General features: G+C 45.9%; 3 long non-coding RNA genes across 4 annotated transcripts in view; 2 read left to right on the forward strand and 1 right to left on the reverse strand.

Moving 5' to 3' along the window:
- Positions 1–18747, forward strand: part of LOC309358725 — a 258724-nt gene that overhangs the window by 127077 nt on the left and 112900 nt on the right. The gene's annotated exons all lie outside the window — the stretch shown is intronic.
- LOC309358760 overlaps positions 1–18747 on the forward strand; it is a 150745-nt gene that overhangs the window by 77058 nt on the left and 54940 nt on the right. The gene's annotated exons all lie outside the window — the stretch shown is intronic.
- Positions 14263–18747, reverse strand: part of LOC309358780 — a 13511-nt gene continuing 9026 nt past the window's right edge. The window contains exon 3 of the long non-coding RNA XR_014163591.1: positions 14263–14586. This is a non-coding gene — a long non-coding RNA (uncharacterized lncRNA). The remainder of the gene's footprint in view (positions 14587–18747) is intronic.

Raw genomic sequence — 18747 nt, forward strand, 5'->3', positions numbered from 1 at the left:
GGTCATATGACAAACCCACTGAGCTAACATCCGGTGCTCAGTACAGAATGGACTGCCCCTTTGTTCCCATGGCAACAGTCACAAACTTCCTGTTTGGCTTTCCAGCCACAAGCAGCAGTCTTGGCTGCTATAGCCTTTGCTTGCTGCCGCATTGCTGCTTTAGAATAACATACTCCCCCTAAAGTATCAATGCGTGCTGCGAGCAAAGCGTCATCCAGAGAAGAAAACAAACAGTTGTTATACTTATAACATTCCCCTGTTGTTTCAGTTCCACCCTTGGAACTACCCGCCACTGGTTTTACCAATGTACCTCTCTGGTTGTGTGACTTCCAAGGAATGAGTGCTTCTGCATTACCTTGGTTAGCAACTCTCTGTTGTGCCTTTGTCTCTGACTCAGACACAGCTTCAATTTGACCTTGGTCGTTTACAACAGCAACAGCTAAGTTAGCAAACTCTTGTGAATACCTCTTGGGTGGTACACCCTTCGTTGCTCTCTCAGACCTACGTAAGAGGTGCTGCTCTTCTTTGCTTTCTGGTTCAACCTTTGGACTCTTTGGAGAACCAGTACCAATTGTAAACAGTGGTTCATCCTCCTCTTCTGAGGGTCTAGTCATTATGTGAGATTTCCTCTCAATGACTGTGACAACTGAGCTGTCTGAGCTATCGCTGTCATCATCAGTACTACTGAACTCAATAAGATCAAACTCATCATCATCATCATCAGAATCATCATCACCTGTGGGAAATGTTTGAACAATCACTCTCTCCTGTTCAGGAGCACTCTCTAGAAATTTTGTGAGAATCACCTTACCAGATTCAGACAAAATTACTCTGTAGAGACCCTTTTCATAACCCACAAAAATGCCTCTGGCATTCTTTACTCCACCTGGAGCTTCTGTTCTCACATGAGACCCAAAAACCTTGAAATGGGCAACAGAAGGTTTTCTGTGGAACAGTTTCTCAAAAGGAGAACATCCCAACTCTTTTGAAAACTTTCTCAACCACGTGTAACAATATGACATTAGCGATTCAGCCCAGTACTCATGTGGCAGATGTGAACTAAGCAATTGCGCTTCCATTCCCTTTTGCAATTCTTTGTTCACCCTACTACAAACACATTTGTTCCAAGCTTCTTCGGAACTAGCAGTTTTGTGTCTTATCCCTTTCTTCTTCAGGAACCTCTGGAACTCCTGTAAAAGAAAAATTGGCTTCTCATCTGTGCAAAGACAATCTATGTCAGCATCATGCATGTTTTTAACCTTGTCACAAAACTCTTTAAACCTTGCTAAGGCTTCTTTCGGTCTCTCCAAGAGATAAATCCAGACAAAACCTGTAAAAGAATCAACACATATTAGGTAATACTTTGCATTGCCTCTAGAAGGTGCTAAAGGACCAATCACATCAGCATACACCCGCTGAAATGCCTTGTCGACCCTTGGGGTCACTTGCTTGACGTTCTTCTTGGCTACACCTGTAAAAGAGATCATGTTAGAATCACAAGAATTACATTTCATGTAATCACTTTGATCAAAAGTCAACAAATACAGTCCATCTTTCTCTTTGGCAGAAAGATACAACTCTCCATCTTTGTAGATCTCGCAGTTCTGATCATCATAGGACAGTTTTAGTCCCTTCTTGGTGATCTGTGAAACACTGAGCAGATTGTACTTCAAATCTGGAACCAAGTAAACATTGCTTATAGTCAAGTTCAGACTTTTAAGATACACAGTCCCAATTCCGGTCGCTTCCAGCTCTTGACCGTTGGCTAGTTGCACAGCGAAGCTTTGCTTCTCAAACGTAGAAAATAGTCCTCTGTGTCCTGTCATGTGAACTGTGGCTCCAGTGTCTAGGACAAAGAAGTTTCCCACCTCTGGTGTGGCTTTTAGCGACATCAAAGCTTTTGCAGTCTTTGCCTTTGGCTTGGTGTGACCTTTGTCTGACGCCTCAGACTTTGCGGAGCTCGCCTTGGCTCCTCTGTTCCGACGTGGCTTCTTGCAGTACCGCTGAAGATGCCCAGTCTGGTCACAATTGTAGCATCGGACAACGTTCAAAGCTTCAGCGTCTCCTCCAGTAGCAACAGCAATAGGGGTGTTAGAACTCCGTTCTTGTCTCCCCCTGTCCTTCACTTCCAGGGCGGCAAGTCTGTCATGTTCATTCAGAACCATGGCAAAGACCCTCTCCGAAGTGAGATCAGCTGCTGGGAGAGACCCCAGCTGACTGGCAACTGTTTTGTAAGTCCGATTCAGGCTGTTGATCACCATGAAGCAAAACACTTCCTCCTGCAAACGGAAATTGCGTTCCACCATCTGTTGACGCAGAAATTTCATTTCCGTCAGGTGCGCTTGAACATCTCCATCAGGCGCAAGCCTCAGGTTGGTCAGCTTCTCAAAATACAGCAACGCTGAAGAACCTGCATCTCTCTGATGTGTCCTTCTCAGCGTGTCCCAAACATCTCTCGCGTGCAGTAAATCTTGTACGTGGATCAGCTGCGAATCTGACACGCACAGAATTATAGCAGTTCTGGCCTTCACATCCTGTGACTCCCAAGCACGCGTTGGTGCTGCTGGAATGGGGTTTTCAATCACCCCAAACAGTCTCTGATTCTGCAGCAGGGCCTTCATCTATAGACCAAGATGCATAATTGTCACTGGTCAGAAGGGGCGGAGAAGGCAAAGCTCCCTTCGTTGCATCCATTTTGAGTCCTTGCATTGACTCTCAAACACAAGCCTCTAAAATCCAATAGTTGGCTTGTTTACACTCTGTGCCACCTGGCAGCTCTGAACGCTAGCTGCTTTGGAAATTTCCAAGAGCTCTTCAGACTGTGTAGTCAAAACATTCCATTTTAACTTTCACTTCTCCTCTCTGAGGCATGGCCTTCGTTGCTAAGCAACAGCATTCCTTTTCCTTGAACAGGAAAAAACCACAGGAATGTTTGGAATGCGGTTTCTCTTTTGACTGGAGCTGTTTTTGTCAAACCTTGCTCCCTCAAAGCAGAGAATAAATCAATCTGCATTCACACTTCTAAGCCCGAAAAACTCATACCTGGGCTCCGTTGCTTGGCTTTCAGAGTCTTCTGGTCAGCGTCTGGCTGCAGAGAATCAGCCTTCTCACCTCAGGCATCCATGGAGGCCACTCCTTGATGTAGAGGTCGATGAAAACAGCAACCATCCTCTGCTACCACTGTTGGAATTCTAGCCCGTCTCAGAGGTATGTGCCTATCTGTTCAGGCACCGGCTGAATTCCTTAGACCTCCCTCCGGCGACTCCCGGCAGGAATAAACATACGAGGTCTGTTCCGGCGATTTTCCTCAGGCTGTGAGGAAAACACACCAACTGCTTCTCCTCCCCTTTGGTGTCCCCAGGGAGGGGAAAGAAGCAGACAGAAATCTATTTACATCTTTTATTCCTGTCTTTTACTTCAGTACAGAGAAAACATGTCTGCACTCATCAGCAGTTAGAATAAACTCCACCTCCACCCATGTACATCCTGTACAGGTCATATGACAAACCCACTGAGCTAACATCCGGTGCTCAGTACAGAATGGACTGCCCCTTTGTTCCCATGGCAACAGTCACAAACTTCCTGTTTGGCTTTCCAGCCACAAGCAGCAGTCTTGGCTGCTATAGCCTTTGCTTGCTGCCGCATTGCTGCTTTAGAATAACACTAAGTACTCAGGTTTCCTGGAAAGAGCGTCCGCCCTTACGTTCTCGGAGCCTGGCACGTAACGAATCTCAAAGTTGAATTTGGAGAACTCCTGGGCCCATCTCACTTGTCTCTGGTTCAGCACTCGGGCTGTTCTCCAGTACTCCAGATTTTTGTGGTCAGTCCGGACTTGAACCTTGTGCTGCGCCCCAATCAGCAAGTGCCGCCATCTCCGGAATGCTTCATGAATGGCGAGCAGTTCTCGGTCGTATACTGTGTAGTTCCTCTCGGATTTGTTCAACTTCCGCGAGAAGAATGCACACGGTCTCCATTCAGACGTATCTTTTCCCGGCTGGAGAAGCACGGCTCCCACCACTCGGTCTGACGCGTCAGTCTCCACTCTCATTGGTTGCTGTAGATCCACGTGCAAAAGTTGCTCCTCCGACGCAAACGCCGCCTTTAAGCGTTTGAACGCCTGCTGCGCTTCTTCCGTCCAAGCAAATTTTTTCTTGCTGCTAAGACAATCCGTGATGGGCGCTGTTAAACGGGCAAAGTTTTTGATGAACTTCCTATAGAAGTTTCCGAAGCCCAGGAACCTTTGCACGCCCTTCTTGGTCCTTGGTGTTTTCCATTCCAGTACCGCTTGAACCTTGCTGGGATCCATGGCCAACCCCTTGTCAGACAACCGGTACCCCAGGAATTCCACCTCCCTGGTATGAAACTGGCACTTCTCCAGTTTCACCCACAGCCGATTTTCTCGCAGTTTGCTCAGTACTTCTCTAACATCTTGCACATGCTGCTCCTCCTTCTCTGAGTACACCAGGACATCATCTAAGAACGCTACGCAGTTCTTGTAGAGCAATGGCCCCAGGACGTGATTCATGAATGATTGAAAGCAGGCCGAACTCGCTTGTAATCCGAAAGGCATAACTAAGTACTCAAAAGCCCCCAAGGGGGTGAACATAGTGGTCTTCCACTCATCCCCCTTTCTCACACGTATCAAGTTATATGCCCCCCTAAGGTCCAGCTTGGTAAAATTTTTCCCTTTTCTCACCCGTGTCAGAATATCATCAATTCTAGGCATAGGGAAAGTCACTGGTTCTGACACAGCATTTAGGGCCCTGAAATCACACACCAGCCTGGGTTTACCCGTATTCTTTTTGTCCACAAAGAACACTGGGCTGCCCCCCACCACTCGTGACTCTCTGATGAAACCTCGCTTGAGGTTCTTGTCAATGAACTCCCTTAACTCCTGCATCTCACTGTCTGACATTGCATACAGCTTGCCCACTGGCAATTGTGCTCCTGGGAGTAAGGTAATTTGACAGTCAAAGGGTCTGTGCGGGGGCAGTTTATCTGCTTCCTTTTCGCTAAAGACGTCAATCAAATCAGCGTATTGTGGTGGCACCTTCCCCTTGTCCGTCACTTCCACCCTGCTAGAGTGGCCCTGGCCCCTGCCTGACCCTCTCCCTCCTTGCAGTGTTCTAGGCAATGTGCTGATCCAAAGGAAACCACTCTCTGATGCCAGCCTACTAGCGGATCGTGTAGTGCCAGCCAGCTCATTCCCAAAATAATGGGAGCTCCTCCCAAGGTGGCTACGTTAAACGCTATCAGTTCTGTGTGTCTTGCCACCCTCATAATCATTGGTACAGTCTGTTGGCTCACTTCTCCTCCCAACAGTTCCCTCCCATCAATCGTGGTCACCTGCAAAGGCTTACTTAATGGGATAGTCTGTATCTGGTGTTCAGCTGCAAACTCCTTACTCATGAAATTACAGGAGCTGCCTGAATCCAATAGCGCTTTTATCTTTAGTGGGTGTCCGTTTGACAGTTCCAGCAACACCTCTATCAGAAGCGCTGGTCTTGGAGGTTCCGGCGTGGGCACATTCACTACTCCCTGGCCTGGCTGCTGTGCCCTGATGTTGGCAGCCAGGCGTTGGCTTTTACTTGCTCCTCGGTTTCTCCTTCCTCCTTCCCCCCCAACAGTTCCCGCCATCCCTTGCCATTCCTTCCTTTGCGGACAGACTCTGGCAAAGTGCCCTGGCTGTTGGCAGAGATAACATCTCTTGGCACTCTTTCCCTCCTTCTTCCGCCCTTCACTGGTGTTTGAAACTGCGCGCGCGCGCGCTGTTCCAAGTTCCATCGGCTCTGCTGGCGGGAAAGACTGCTCCGGAATCTCTGGAATGCGGAAGTCCTTCCAACGTTCCCCTTTTCCTTCCCGCTTTTCCAAAGCTCTTGCTTCTTGGCGCGCTCCTATGGACAGCGCAGATTTAGTCAGCTGATCCATAGACTCCGCCCTGGGCGCCCGGGAAAGTTCATCTTTCACTGCCGGAGAGAGCCCTTCTTCAAACATCATTTGAATAGGTTCACTTGCCAGATCCCACCCCAGTCTATGAATCAGCATAGTGAACTCAGTCCAGTACTCACGTACAGATCGGCTCCCCTGTTTGCACGCCATCAACTGCCTGCGCACCACCCCCTGCTCAATCTCGCTGGAAAACATCAGGTCCATGGCGCGAAAAAACTTCCTCATGTCCGTTTCATTATTGGCTGCCATCAGGGGTCGAACCCAGCCCTTCGCCCCTCCCTCTAGATGGCTAATCACGTACGCCACTCTAGAGTTCTCATCGGGGAAGTCATCAAACAGTAGATTGAGAGCATATTGCATCTCCGTTCTAAAGGCTTGATAGTTCCTGGGATCCCCCCCAAATTTCTGCACCAATCCAGGCACCTTTCTGGCAAGTGGGGCGGTTTTCCCCTTATCCGCATCTTGAGCCCTCCTCTCCTCGAGCCTCGCCGTTTGCAGCGCGAGCTGGACCTCCAATGCCCTGTACCTTTCTTCCAGGCTTGGACCTGCTCCAGCTCCAGCTCCTGCTCCTCCGGTTCCGGCTGGTTCGCTCATGATGCCCTCTGCTTGCACAAGCTGCTTTCAAAGACTGTCAGATTGCTGTGATGGGATAATGAGCTGCTTGTGCATAAAAGCTTGATCCCTCTGGGGTTTGGCTGGTCAACCAAACCCAGGCACTAACGGAGCCCCCAAAGCATGACTCCGTCAGTCGCTGGTAGAATCTGACAGTGGGCGTCTACGGAATTTACTCCAACATAAAAGCTGTTTGACGGACATGCGCCTTCGTGACTCTCTGCGTGACAGTTTCCGGCGAAGGGTGGGAGTTGCTAACGGGGGTCTTGTTACCTCTGCACTATTCTCACTAGAAGTATCCCAGAGCCTCCCCTCCGATTCCCCTTCCGCTGGAACTCCTGCTCTCCCCCTGCTGGTTCCTTCTTCTGCTGTAGAGTCTCTCCTATTCTCCTGGAGCCTTTCCCCCACCTCTCTCTCCGATGGCAGTTCCCTGACATCTATCAAGCACAATATTCTAAATTGATTAATTAGGAAGTGGAATGGAGAATTAAGCTAATGAGACAAAGATCATTTGAATCGGCAAATAAATGTGGAAAATTGTTAGCATGGCAGCTGAAAAAGAGACAAAAAATGAACACGGTCACAAATTTGGAGATTGAAGGAAGAAATATTCAGAATCCAATGGAGATTAGAAAGTGTTTCCAGAGATATTTCAAACAACCTTACACTCAAGGGCCGCAAAATGAGGTGGAGATAGAACAATTTTTAACAAGAAATGGTTTACCAAAGCTGTCACAAGAAAAGAAAATAATCCTGAACCATAAAATAACACATCAAGAGATTGAAGAGGCCATTCAGAACATGCAACTGGGCAAATCTCCAGGGCCAGATGGGCTTACCTCCAAATATTATAAGTCATTGAAAGACTATCTGATATATCCACTAATGGAGGTTTGCAATGAAATTATGGAGGGGAAGAAGGCACCAGAGTCGTGGAAAGAAGCATTCATCACATTGATACCAAAACTGGAAACTGAGAAGACACAACTTAAGAATTACCGCCCCATCTCCCTTCTAAATGTGGATTACAAAATATTTGCAGATATTCTAGCAAGTAGATTTAAAAAAGTCTTAAATGAAGTAATTCATAAGGACCAGGCAGGCTTTCTCCCAGGTAGACATCTGTTTGCTAACACAAGCAACATTATAGACATTTTGGAACTTTTGCAAACAAATATCAACACAAAAGCAGTGTTAATATTTATAGATGCGGAGAAGGCCTATTTAAGGATAATTATGAAAAGTGCTGGTCTGAAATTAAAAGGGATTTAGAAATTTGGTCAAGACTGAAACTTTCCTTGTCAGGACGAATTGCTGCTATAAAGATGAATGTTTTGCCAAAGATGTTGTTTTTGTTCCAGACTTTACAGATTGTGGATAAAATGGAATGTTTTGGGAGGTGGCAAAGAGATATTTCTAAATTTGTCTGGCAGGGCAAAAAGCCCAGAATTAAGTTTAAGATACTAACTGATGCTAAAGAAAGAGGGGGCTTTGCCCTGCCAGACTTAAAGTTGTATTATGAATCAGCAGCTTTCTGCTGGTTGAAAGATTGGCTGCTTCTTGAAAACACGGATGTTTTAGATCTGGAAGGATTTAACAATGCTTTCGGATGGCATGCATATTTATGGTATGACAAGGTTAAAATTCATAAGGCTTTCAAGAACCATATTGTCAGGAAAGCAGTGTTTAATGTCTGGACAAAATATAAAGACTTATTGGAAAATAAGACCCCAAGGTGGCTATCACCAATGGAAGCTAAGGCTCGGAAAAGACTCAATATGGAGGCCGAATGGCCGAAATATTGGGAAATAATAGAAAAAGATGGAGATAACTGGAGGTTGCAGAGTATGGAGAAAATAAAAGACATAGTGCGAGATTGGCTACATTATGCTCAGATTAAAGAAGTTTTTAAGTTGGACAAAAAGATAGGATTCCAGGTGGAAAAATCAAAGTTAGAAACGGAATTGTTAGAACCTAAAACTAAGGTACTTTCAAGAATGTATAATTTGCTGCTAAAATGGAATACACAAGATGAAACGGTCAAATCAGCTATGATAAAATGGGCACAAGACATTGGGTACAATATTATGTTTGCTGACTGGGAAAGGTTATGGACCACTGGGTTGAAATTCATGGCATGTAATGCCTTGAAAGAAAATGTTATGAAAATGATATATAGGTGGTACATGACCCCAGTCAAGCTTGCAAAAATATACCATTTGTCTGACAATAAATGTTGGAAGTGTAAAGAAGCTGAAGGAACGTTCTTTCACCTCTGGTGGACTTGCCCTAGGGTTAAGGCTTTCTGGGAAATGATATATAATGAGTTGGAAAAGGTATTTAAGTATACCTTCCCTAAGAAACCAGAGGCCTTTCTTCTGGGTATTGTCGGCCAGAGGGTGTTAAAGAAGGACCGAATATTTTTCATGTATGCAACAACAGCAGCAAGGATACTTGTCGCCAAGCACTGGAAAACTCAAGATTTGCCCACACTGGAAGAATGGCAGATGCAACTGATAGACTATATGGAACTGGCAGAAATGACCGGCAGAATCTGAGACCTGGGAGAAGAGGCCGTGGAGGAAGACTGGAAAAAATTTAAGGACTATTTACAAAAGTATTGTAAATTGTATGAATGTTAAGAAAGATGTAAGATTAATAACAATATGGTTCCATTAAACTAGTTAAAGGGAATATGAAGATGAATGGAAAAATTGGATACGATAAATTTTGGATAAGCATGAAGTCAAAGTTTAAGCTTTTAAGGTTTGGGTAAAATTATCTGAAATTAGGGATATATAATTGGGAAACTTTAATTTAAGAATTGATACAAGGTAATAAATTGCTGGGTAAAGCTCGAAAAATTTGGAACGCAGGAACGAGAGATGTGAGGAAGTCCAAAGAAGTGAAGAAAGTATGGTCATTGTAAAAGTACGGTATATGTTATTTTGTTTGTTTTTTATAATGTATTGAAAAATTCTAATAAATATTATAAATAAATATATAAATAAACCACAGAGCCTAGGACTTGTCGATCAGAAGGTCGGCGGTTCGAATCCCCATAACAGGGTGAGCCCCCATTGTTCTGTCCCTCCTCCTGCCAACCTAGCAGTTCAAAAGCACATCAAAGTGCAAGTAAATAAATAGGTACCGCTACAGCGGGAAGGTAAACAGCATTTCCGTGCACTGCTCCAGTTCGCCAGAAGTGGCTTAGTCATGCTGGCCACATGACCCAGAAAAACGGTCTGCGGACAAACGCCAGCTCCCTCGGCCAGTAAAGTGAGATGAGTGCGGCAAACTCAGAGTCGTCCGGACTGGACTTAACTGTCAGGAGTCCTTTACCTTTTTAACTTTTTAAGACTGCAGACTGTCTCGTTCCCAGCAGGAGGTGCTGAAATGCAGAACATGAGTCCAGGCTGTGATTTGAACCAAGGCAAACTCTCAGTGGGGTGTAGTTGTCTGCAGGCAACCAAGCCCAACAGGCTAGGCTGTTGATCAGCAAATATCTCTTTCTCTTTTTCTCATGTGCAGCCATAAGACCATGAGTAGGCAAACTAAGGCCCGGATCCAGCCCAATCATCTTCTAAATCTGGCCCGTGGATGGTCCGGGAATCAGCGTGTTTTTACATGAGTAGAATGTGTCCTTTTATTTAAAATGCATCTCTGGGTTATTTGTGGGGCATAGGAATTCGTTCATTATTATTTTTCCAAATATAGTCCGGCCCCCCACAAGATCTGAGGGATAGTGGAGCTGCCCCCTGCTGAAAAAGTTTGCTGACCCCTGCAGAAGACCAAGAAGGGAGGGATGACTCAAGATGGTTGATATACTGGTTCATCACCCACTTCCAGTAGAGCACTAATAATATCTGCATCATTGCCATTAGTGAAAACCTCAGATGGGAGTTATTTGAGGAAATGTTTTGTTGTGGTTTCCCCTTTCAGCTGCCCCCTCTTAAACTGAATACCATTTGGAACCTTCTGGAAATGGGCATCAATCTCATAGCAGCCTTATCCAGTCCTTCTCTTGATTCTTTGTACCAGAATGGAAAAATCCAGACAGCAATATTCTTAAAGCAAAAGTTTTATTCAATTTGGTTTTTGTCAGACAAAAAGCAAAAAGGGGTGCATTCAGGAAGAAATGAGAGAATGCCCCCCGTCAGTCAGATGCAGACAACTTTTATGCTCTAAGGCAAAGCAACAGTTCAGCCCCCCTTTCCACCTCCCAGACATCCCCCTTTATGCATATTCATTGTAGCTCTACCAATGAGAAAATTGGTGTTGGCCTTTCGGTTCCAAACTGCTTTATACACTAGGTGGCGCTGCGAGCTTAAAAACGATTTGACCTAATTGCTGTTTCCAGTAAATGCTCCGGCCCCCTGTTTCTAAGAAGAGGGGTCTGTGGTTTTAACAGGTTCAGGCCTAGGTCTGCATTTAGAATCCTGCGGTGGGCAGACATCCTGGGCAAACAGACAGTTTCTTAGAAACAGCTCAACTACTAGCAAAATCCCCTGACTGCATCCTCTTGCAAACTCGCTGTGTTGCAAAAATATTGTTTTTGCAAGCAGGGGCAAGCATGGGAGAGAAATGTCTTTTTAGCTTTTAGTTTGCTCTCTAAGATGGCTTTCAGCTTATAAAATGGCTCCAGCCTGGCTCTCCAAAGTGGACCTCTGGTCTCCACTCCTTCACTTCCTCTTCTTTTGCAGGTTAAACTTTTCTCCTCAGGTACGCGGGCGCTGCTATGTCAAGGTCTCTGTTGAAAGGAATTCTCCTGCATTGGCAGGTTTGCCTTTCCCGTAGCAAAACCTCACAACTTTGGTGGTATCAGGCCTTGGGCAGAATCCTTTAGTCTATCTTCCCTAAATGGGGGTGGGGGTGTAGCGGTGACTCACGCCCCCCCATCTCTTTGCTGCGGCGATACCAGGGTTCCCCATTAAAGGGGTTGTTTTGAGCGGAGGCTTTGGCCGTACACCTAGAGGCTGTTAGGCAGGGGCGGGGGGCAATTCCACCACCCCCCGCCACTGAAAAAAGGACTAGGCCGGGTTTTGCGGCCTACTAGGGCCCACGCCGCCCTCCTTGGCAGCACAGCCCCTGAGTAGGCCACTACGTCGGCCTACCAGCCTTTTGTGATGGCCAGCGATGGTGTGGACCCCACCTGCGCCACAGCCATGGGCTGCTTGCATTTGGGCAGCGGGGGGGGGCATCGCTTATCCCGCCGCCTGCCCGGTGCCCCTTCCTACCCAGGCGGGTGGAGCGGGGCTCCAGCAAGGCCGCAGCCACGGCCTGCTTGCTTTTACAGCGGGGGGGGGCACCGGGAGGGCGGTGCGGGCCCGACTAGGCCGCAAAACACGGCCTAGCCCCTTTTTTCAGCAGCGCAGGGGGCGGAATTGCCCCTACAGGAGGCGCCTGCCGATCCGGGAGGGCGGCATGGGCCCAACTAGGCCACAGCCGCAGCCTGCTTGTCTGTTGAGGATTCTTGTTGAGGTTTGTTGAAGCTGCTGCTGCCGACCCAAGCGGGATGCACAGGGCCCATCTAGGCAGCAGGCACTGCCTGCTTACCTTTGCTGCTGGGAGGGGTGGGATTGCTGCCAACCACTGGTGTTGGCGGCTCAAATGGGTGACGCAGGTCTCAGCTGGGCCTCTAGGCTAGCCTGCTTGTTTTGCCATCCGCAGGGGGCCACGTGGAGACCTTTTTGAACTGAATCACACTGGGGAGGGGGTGCCCCACCGGGCTGAAGGGCAACCCATGTCATTACAGAGGAGGCAGGTTTAGTCGTTGTCTGAGGACTATCCCTGCCTCCGGGTCTGGTCCTGACCGGACGGATACTAGAACCAGCAAGGGATACCCACATGACCTGTGCAATGCCAGGTCAATGATTCATAAGACCACTGCCATCCATGACTTGATCATGGATGGAGGATTTGACCTGGCCTTTGTAACAGAGACTTGGTTGGATGAAGCAGATGGGTCTGTTCTTGCCACTGCTTGTCCACCAGTTTTCTCTTATGCACAGCAACCCAGGCCTTGTGGGCGGGGAGGGGAGGTTGCAGTGATTTTTAGGAAGTCATTAGTTTGCACCAGGCATCCTATTGGGAAGACCCAGTTCTCTGAGTGCATGTTCTGGATAGGGCTTGGCACTTGGCTAACTATCTGGGCAATATCTTAAAAGCAAAACAATGGCAGGGGAATCAGCGGCTTTGGCTTACGATGAGCTGTTCCGTGAGAGGGCTGCTGAAGAACCCATGGCCCGTTGGGACATCAAGGACAATGATCTTTGGTCTGAAGCAGTGGCCCCAAACTTCCAAAAAAGGGCTTTAGGGGAGAAGTCAGTTAAACCCCCATCCAAAGTGCAAAGGGTGGCTATATCAACATGCTGGGAGTTTAATAATGGGTTGTGCAGCAGTGACCGAAGCCACTTTGACCATGCTTGTGAGCGTTGTGGTGGTCCTCACTCACGGACTAAGTGTTTTTGGGCTAAGCCCCCTTTTCTACGCCTTGGCAAGGTATCCTTTAAAGTTGGGGGGATGCATTCATGCTCCCTCCCCATGCGGCGGCGCTTGCAGGGCCCGTTAAAGGGCAAAACCAGGGGTCCCTGGCCCTAGAGTGGCAGCATATAGGTCAAACTCCCAGGACGTGGTCAGTGGAAGGGCATGCTGTGTAAGTTTGCACTTTGCAGTCCCCTCTCACTGGGCCTCAACTGCCTGCATATCCTCAGCCAGGCGGGCTGAGAGGGTTACCTGCCAAGGCCTGTGCCAAGTTTCCCACTTCTGAAGTTCAATAACGTTGTGGCCAATTTGAACCCATACTCTGATCTCCTGTGTTATCATTTGGGGAAAGGGGTAGGCACCACAGACAGGGTTTAGGGTGTGTGTCCACAAATAGAGAGAGCACCCCTTCTTTCCCCTTGATACACTTGACCAAAGAATGGTGCACTCCTATCTGGGATGGCCATCCTCTTTCACCAAGCATGCAGCTTCAGGGTGTGTGTGGATATTTTCACCCCCTCCCATTGCGAGAATCTCCTGATATGATGTTTTCAGAAAGGAGGGGGAGGAAACTGCTCTTCGCTTCTTCCTCTCCTGCCTGACTCTGTGGGGAGTCTGAGTGTTATCTATGTAGAGATTAGATGGCTGAGTGAGAGCTGTAACACTCATTCAAGCCAGTAGCGCTTCAGTTTTACTCCAGTCACCTAGCCCAGTTGGGGCAGATCCAGTTGTTGAGCCCAGTCGTTGGCATAGGCTCAAAGGCGTACTGACAGGGGGGTGTACATGGACCGTTGAGTGTGGGAGCCGACACATGCCTAGCTAGCCAGATCAGCCAAATCAACCCTGGTGATCAATGGGAAATGGATGTCGCAGCCAGATGATCCTCACATCCAAACATATAAAATCATAACTACCTAATACTTATTGCAGTGGTGTTTGCTGCTGCTGAAATAACTAACTATGGCATTATGTTCCCTACATTTCTGATTTATATTATTACATGCGAGGACCCTTTTTCATAGTATATATGGGGGCTGTTCTTTTTAGATGTAGGGTGTAGCCAGCTAAGTTCTACTCAGTGTAGACCTATTGGAAATAATGTATCTAAGATAGACATGCCCCCCCCCATGCCAAGGAGTGAAACCTAGGAATGAGTAAAATAAATGAAAAATGAACAGAAGCAAAAATATAATTATGATGCAGATTCATAGTGTTTATTATAGTGGAAAGAGGAGATCATGAAACCATTTCTTAGGTGAACGGCTTCAAATAGGTCGACAATCCTTTCAGCCACAAAACAGTTAAATGACAAAGTGACAGATGAATTTATAATTGACACAAGGCAAAGGTACACAGGGGAAGGAAGAGATTCTCAGGGAACTGGAAGCATCAGAACTCTTGCAGGCCTGAAGGATATTCAGAGTGCTATCAATGAGTGATAGAAAGGAAACAGAAAGGATGTGCTAAAGAGAGATAGAAGGATAGCTCAAAGAAGCATTGATCAGGGATGTGTAGGCGAGAGTGTCAGAGATGCTGAGCAACCTTTTGATCCAATCAATTCTGGTTTCCTGGATGGAGAAGGCTCAGCATTCCTGACACCATGCAATCATAGAATTGTAGAGTTGGATGGGACCACAAGGGGCATCAAGTCCAACCCTCTGCAATGCAGGAATCTCAACTATAGCATCCATGACAAATGGCCATTATACGTTGATCCATGGTGTGCATTTCAGGTACCATTCCCCACCCCCCGTTCCTGTGGGGGATCAAAATCCCATTCGAAAGAGAGACAAGCTCATCTTCGTCTCAGTATAGGAACTGTCGCTGGACGAGAAGGGAGATTGTAAGCAAAAGAATTTGGTTGCATCAGTGATTTGGTATGATTGCTGCAATAGATATGTATATTATAAAAATGGGTATCATTTCAGCTGTAGTCATCGTAGAACAACTGGTTAGAACCTGGAAAAAAATAACATGGAAGTGATTAAGATGGTGTACACTAATGTCTACTCGGATTCTGTTTTAATTACAAATTTTGCACCAATAAATACTATGAGCAATCTTTTCTGAAAGTGGTGTCCAATTACATCACAGTAAATAGTAAAATTTAGCAAGCAGATAGATTTTTAGCAGGGAGATATACAGACAACCCCCCCAAAAAAACCTCATCCTCCCAACTTTTCCTCCCTTTTTGTGGGGAGAATGAGGTCTTCGTTCCTCACACTCCTGTACAGCAACAGCATGAGGCGAGTCAAAACTACAAATTTGAGGAGGGGAGTATACAAGTTTAAATAGTGACTAGAGACCTTAGGTGGTCTTTGATTAGTTTGTTAAAGGCTTACTCAGATAAAAAAATCTCTCCCGTACAGTCGTACCTCAGAGGTCGAACAGAATCCATTCTGCAAGTCCGTTCGACTTCAGAAACATTCAGAAACCAAAGCGTGGCTTCTGATGGGATGCAGGAATCTCCTGCAGCCAATTGGAAGCCACAGAAGCCACACTGGATGTTCGGCTTCCAAAAATAGTTTGCAAACTGGAACAGTCACTTCTGGGTTTCTGGCGTTTGGGAACCAAAACGATTGAGAACTATGCTGTTCAAAAACCAAGGTACGACTGTATTACCCTTACTATGTGAATAGAGTGAATCCTCATTCCTCATAATGCACTTTGTGTCCCTGGATTAGACAATCCACTCAGGCTAAAACAAATCCAGTACACTATTCCAGCTATGTAAGTATTTTCATGTTTCCACTGCGATTCACACCAAAGCTATGAGGCAAATGTGAAAGCTTGCAACTTTCTAATTACCCTGTGCCTCAAAAATAAAATAAAAAAATGTCCAGTAGCACCTTAGAGACCAACTAAGTTTGTTCTGGGTATAAGCTTTTGTGTGCATGGAGACTTCTTCAGATACTTTGAAACAGAAGTCACCAAACCTTAACGATGTCCCAGAAAATTTTTACACATCAATTGGGAAGACAGGCGAACTAATATCAGCATACTGGAAGAAGCAAAAATCACCAGTATTGAAAGAATGATTCTTCAACATCAACTTCCTGTTTAAGGACGTGTGGATTCAGAATTGGCCTCCAGAGTCATTTATGGACTCATTGTTAAAACCATGTTTATGGAAGACAATCTTACTCTGCTATGAGTGATTACCAAAGAAGAAATAAGGGATGACATTTCTCAGGAACTAGTAGGAAGAAGGACGGTAGTAGGAGATGGGTGATTGACTCAATGGGTATGGTAAACCTATTGAGGACTGTTAATGACTGAAATAAGTCCTACAGGAAAAAGCAAGGGATAGTATGCAGATGACAAAAATAGCTCTAGCTGTTCCTTAAGTTTTCAAAACACAATCCCTAGCGAATCTGCTCCAGTCACAGAATGCCTCTGTGCTCTTTTCCTATTAAAGCTTTGATTTAAAGAGAACTTACCAACAGAAGGAATGGCTGAGCAACTGAAGTCAAGGGAAGCTGGACGACTCTGGTGAGGAACACAGAAATGTCTGGAGCATTTATACCGTTTGCTTTTGGCTTCCACGCCTTGAGTCAGCATTGCTCTTTCCTAATGGACACTTGGCACAAATGCCTAGAAATCTCACAAACATTTTTCTTTCAATGATTAACCCCGCGGGGGAAGAGTGTGATCTCATTCAAGAGTTTATATTTCATTATAGATTATTATAGTCCCTGGTTGGATGCCTTTGTTGGAAGCACATATCCTTAATTACTAATGCCACCATGTCTCATCCCTTATGTTATTTGATTATACAAAAGGACGCAAATATGGGTCGCACCTAGTGCCTTTTTTCTGGGGGGACGCATAGCCCTAAACAATTTGCGTTTAAGGTCTACGTTTGGCCTCATTGAGGGGCAGTATTTCAATATGAGTAGGAAAATCAGAGTAGCCCTTGACATTGTTTTAGGAAAAAAAGCACTGGTGACATCCATTGTTTTCAGATTTTAAAATGCCCAGTTTTTTTCATCAAAATCTCATAGTTTCTGGGATTTCATTTCCAAAAGCAATAAATATTTTCATCTGCAATGTTCCTTGTACTTTGCTTGATATATGCCTATCTTGATATCTGCTAATGTTTAGCCTGGTATATGTTTTCCATATAAATTATTTCTAAGAGATCATAATTGCACACACAGTAACAGCTACAAAGAAGATGGTAGCCATGTCTGTTCCCCTATGTTTTCAATGTTTTTGTTAATACCTACGGGACCGCCTCTCCTGGTATGCCCCACGGAGAGCCTCAAGATCCATAAATAACAACACCCTAGTGGTCCCAGGCGCTAAGGAAGTTAGATTAGCTTCAACCAGAGCCAGGGCCTTTTCAACTCTGGCTCCGGCCTGGTGGAACGCTCTGTCTCATGAGACCAGGGCCCTGCAGGATCTGATTTCTTTCTGCAGGGCCTGTAAGACAGAGTTGTTCCGCCTGGCCTTTGGCTTGGAGCCAATTTGATTCCCCCCTCTCTTTCTTTTCCCCTTTATTTTCCTTCTCCTCCTGCGATGAGGCTACACTTTAATATTTTAATGTTCCATTATTTTAATGTTGTATTTTATTTTTGTTTTTAAGTTGTAATCATTCATCTTGTTTTTATTATTGCTTGTAAGCGCTCTGAGCCTGGCCTTGGCTGGGGAGGGCGGGGTATACATAAAAAATTATTATAATTATTATTATTATTATACAGGAAGTTGGGATTTTTTATCTTGAAAGTCAGAGAAAAAAGGAAAAAAAGAGGCTTCTCTGATCATCTCCTTTATCTTCCAGCTCCCTCAAGAGTTAGTCATTTCTCCCAACAACAACAAGAAGAAGAGACACTGAATGCATATGCACATTGCGCAGACATGGAATTGGAGAGTACTGAGCTGGCAGATACCAGGCGTTCCTATGCAATGTTTGCCATGATTCAGCAACGATTTTGGCTCTGAAACAGTCATGAGAAAAACAATAATGCTACAAACTAATTAAAAATAACACAGAGCCTCCCACAATGAGGTAGAATGTAAAATGTACATGGAACTTGGTTCAGAATGCAAGGGAACTTCTTGGAACAGATTCCTTGGCAGTTCTGCAGGTTTCAGATTGCAGGCACGCTAATGAATTACATTCAAAACAGGATGGATGCAACACTCATATTCTTTTTTGCACTGTGACCCAATATGCTGAATAAAGAGACACATTCAGAATCGGAGTAATAAACTCAAATCCACCATATTCTCTAATCTGGGTAACTGTTAATATAAAGGCCTTGGGCAGAATCCTTTAGTCTATCTTCCCTAAATGGGGGTGGGGGGGTGGCGGTGACTCACGCCCCCCTTCTCTTCGCGGCGGCAATACCAGGGTTCCCCATTAAAGGGGTTGTTTGAGCGGAGGCTTTGGCCGTATGCCGAGAGGTCATCATTGCTCTCCCCTGCGGTGGAGGCGGCGTAACTACTTGAACATATGTTCTCCAGAGCCAGCCCATCTCCCCCCACACACACTCTGGATAACCCTGATGTTCCCCAGATCCCCGGCGGGGGACTGGAATGGATAAACATCCAATGCCTGAGCCAAGGTCTATCCACACCTGAAACATAATAAAGTTGTGGCCAATTTTAATCCCATAGCACATTGTCTTGAGTCGTTATTCCACACCGGGGCTACCAAGGGTTTTGGGGGACTCCGCCTGTCCACACATGGCAATCCTC

The sequence above is a fragment of the Podarcis melisellensis genome, assembly GCF_964234715.1.
Source record: "Podarcis melisellensis genome assembly, chromosome: 16".
Lineage (NCBI taxonomy): Eukaryota > Metazoa > Chordata > Lepidosauria > Squamata > Lacertidae > Podarcis > Podarcis melisellensis.